Source organism: Lagopus leucura, unplaced genomic scaffold (assembly GCF_019238085.1).
Source record: "Lagopus leucura isolate 7727_CA_CO unplaced genomic scaffold, USGS_WTPT01 Super-Scaffold_73, whole genome shotgun sequence".
Taxonomy (NCBI): domain Eukaryota; kingdom Metazoa; phylum Chordata; class Aves; order Galliformes; family Phasianidae; genus Lagopus; species Lagopus leucura.
Window position 1 is genome coordinate 64,347,996 of NW_024962252.1, and position 3,758 is coordinate 64,351,753.

At 36.7% G+C, this 3,758-nt stretch overlaps 1 protein-coding gene across 1 annotated transcript in view; it reads left to right on the plus strand.

Annotated features, from left to right (window-relative positions):
* The window catches only part of DISC1 (DISC1 scaffold protein), a 249,596-nt gene that overhangs the window by 193,534 nt on the left and 52,304 nt on the right, over nucleotides 1-3,758 (plus strand). The window lies entirely within an intron of this gene.

Here is a 3,758-nt window from a genome sequence, read left to right on the forward strand (position 1 = left end):
TGAGAATAGCTACCACAACACTACAGACCTATAGACTGGACTTTTTTTTATGTTTTTTTGGGTTTTTTGTTTGTTTTTTTAATAAAAACTGCCCAGAGTCAGTAAAATAAACATTTACTCATTAATAACTCGCCTATGTTGCAGGAACTAGCACTGAGACTTGTGTCAGTCAATAGTAGCAAAAGATTGCCCTTCTCGTCCCTCTAAAAACCATCTTACATATACCTATTACAAACTGCAATAGGTAAAAAATCTAAGGGACTACAAGAATGTAGATTGGTTCTGTTGTCTTCTAAACACTTCTAAAGACCCCACTGAGAAAAATAAATGCTCTTGAGCCATTTGCCAATGTTATTGTGTGTTATAGCTTTGATTAATAATTAAGTTTGTATTAGAAGAAAAATCCCAGATGTCACTGTTTTTCATTCTGCATTTTGATGGCATGAAACACTTAATTCAATTATGCTGCTAGTTGTAATTGCTAGCACAACCTGCACAAAAGAGAAATCTAGTGGAATTTCTTGGTCCTAAGTATTTGCACAAACCCACTCAGAATTCTCAGTTTATATTGAAGCTTTTCACAGTAAATATTAATCTGTACTTTTGTATAAAAAGCATCAAACAATGAAGGGGAAGGAGGAGAAGAGTTCATCTCTAGCACTATGATATATTTGCTAAATTCAGTGTAGTATAGACAAATAAACCCACAAAACATTCAATTACAGTTAATCATTGGAAAGTGTAAGAAAACAGTCCACATCATTAATTAGAAAAACCAAAGGAGGAGAGGTGACTCATTCTGGTGTCTGCAGAGCTGATGAGAGGTGTTACTTTCCTGACAGTAAAGGCCTGGAATTCCCAGTAAAATTAAATGGAGCCTATATTGCAATTTCACAGTCATTTTTGTTCTTAATTAGCAGTTGCATTTTGACAGACAACTTGAATGCATGTAATAGATCTTCCCGGTGAAAAAGCTTTTGTTGGAAGAAGAGCTGGCTGGACTATTATTTAAAAGCCACATAAAATCTCCATATCTCAACATAAATAAATGTTTTAAACAGTTTTTCTGAAAATAGAGTGTTGTGCCTAAACGTCCATTAGGCACTAGAAATTACATTGCCAGTCTTTCACTGTTATGTGACAGACTCTTGTGTATAACTTGCTTTACACCAGTATAGATTTTGCACAGAATCAGTGATACAGAATTCAGTCCTTGACTGTACTTCACTGAACAATCTCATCAAGTGAACCTGTAAGTAATGTTGGGATCCCACAAGAGTGAGGATTGCCAATGGTATGCTCTTAGATTTTTATTTTGAATGACAGGAGAAATGGTCCGTTGTGGTGTGTCACACTGAGAGAACGTGGTTACACCTTCCTTGTTCATGCTGTGACAGAGGTAGGTCAGTGCTTTTCCACCCATGCACTTGGTTGTCTTCTGTATCTCACTAGAGCAAGTGTTTCAGAGACAGCTGTTATCCAGATCACTGGAAAGGCAAAGTTTTTAAAAATGTTTTGGTGATTCTGGTTTTTGTTGTTGCTGCTAAGCAGGAGTGTTGAGTTATTTTGTAGAACTACGTCTTACAGCTGTGAAAGAGGGAGACATGAATGGAAAAGGGAAGTGGAATATTCTTGATGTGGATTCACTACCGTTGTAGTGTGAGGTGCTCTCTTCAGCCACTGCAGCACTCAGCTACTAAAAACAAGAAAAATACATAAATAAAAACTGTTTCTGACTTTTTTCTGCTCTTAATTTGCTTTCCAGATGTCCAAAATTGCTGTTATTCTCTAAAATCCCGTAAGATTAACTTCCTTTATCTCAGCCCTAGGACAGCCAACTACTTAGCTGTCTTTCCAAGGTCTTTTGTCTTACAATATACTCAGTTTCTAATATTTCCTATAGGATGACAATTGTTTTGTAATATCTACTTTTTGTCTCTTTTCTCTAAACATCTGTGCTAGGAGGCAGAAGATCTGCTGATGAACCAGTGGCCCCCTTTTTTGTTTTCACTAAAAATTAAGCAACTCTACAATCATTAGGCAGACAATCATTAGACAGATCTGCTTTTATCTTCTTGACAATCGTAGATTCTGCTATGATGTGAGTTCAAATATCCTTCTTCAGGAGGATCTTGACAGATCTTTCACAAGACTTTTTTCAAAGAGAAAGTCAAATGGGCAAAAAGCTTCAAGACTACATTAGAGTAGCATTGTTATTGCTGATAATGGATTGAATTTGTATGATATTGTTTCCAAGTACTTTAGCTTACTACTTGTGCTACATTGGAGATATTTTGCCAATTTTTCACTGGAAGATAATAGAACCAGAACATATTCCTTGCTGAAACTTGTTCAGGGCTACTGCCTTTGATACTGGCTCAACATCTGCAACACTGGATAGAGAATTTAAGCATGAGGGGGGCATTTACATATGGACCCATGCAAATGCATGTGTTTGTTTTTTGGTGGGGGGGTTGTTTTGTTGTTTTTTTTTTCATTTTTAAAATGAGCAAAGCTGATGATTCAGACATAACCTCTGTAACATGGATAGAAATTCCATGCTCAGCCTTATGTCATGTATTTTTCCTAGCCATAAGGACTTGCTTGATAGTTACAGATCTACATCTGACTGTGGAGCTATGAGTAACACCACACTGTTATTGAAACGCAAAGAGTTTATTGAATCTTGCTGTAGGTAAAACTAAGCAGTCATTGCTCTCGTTGCCCCCATCTTTCTATTGGTTAAGAGTTTATTTTCCCACCTATTTTTTTTCATCCTCCAATTTTTCAAATGTTTTAATTTTTCTTTATACCTGAAAAGAATTTTGTAATTGCTTGGGATATTATAAATAACAGCATGTAGTCAGAGGCTGCACATCAGAAGTAATTAAATTTCAGAGGCTTCATGGTGTTCATATGTTGAAGAATTTTCAGCAGAGCCTCTTGGTTGAATTGCAGAGTGGTAGACAGTCCAGGAGCACTTATAAGAGAATAATGATGTTTCTTACTTCGGAGAAGCTGTGAGGCATAATTGACTTGTCCTTGTATGGTGTTTTGAGATCCTAGGATAAGAAGTTACTGGGTGCTGCTGTGACTGCCTGTGAGTAGTCAGAGACAGAATCTACTTACCTTATTAGAGCTGTCCAGAAATTAGAAATATGCATGATTACTCCTGGTGAATGAATTAAATCATCATACTAAAAACATACAACCACACAGAGATGAAATTTTGAGGAAGTGAAAACCAAAAGCAGCCAAAAGGGCTTTCAGAGGCCTGTAACTACCTGAAGTAGTGGTATTTTTGAATGGCTTTCCTGTGGTTTGGTGTAGTCACAATTTTTCAAAGGCAGAAACTCACATTTTATGATTGCATAACCTAAGGCCATCTTTCTTTTGTTGACATTGTGTTGACATCATGTTTGGGTAAAACAACATTTCATAATGGATGGTCTCCATAAAGGATAAAGCCTGTCCTTGTGCATTATTCTTCCTCTGCATTGTATTTTTAAAGTGAGTTGTTTTGGTGTCAACCTGTTTCATTCCCCATGAAAAAGTGCATTTTTGATTCTCTTGTAAATCCTCCAATTGGTGAATTACTTCTAGAGCTGAGCTTATTTTTTTTTCCCTTGAGCCTTTTACATTTGCAGTTTGGGGTCCTTGCCCTGTAATTGTATCTGTACATCAGGGAACACTGGCTTCAGTATGGTTGAAGATGGCCTTAGCTTTCATTCACAGAAATGTGGTTGTTGGTTTGCGTG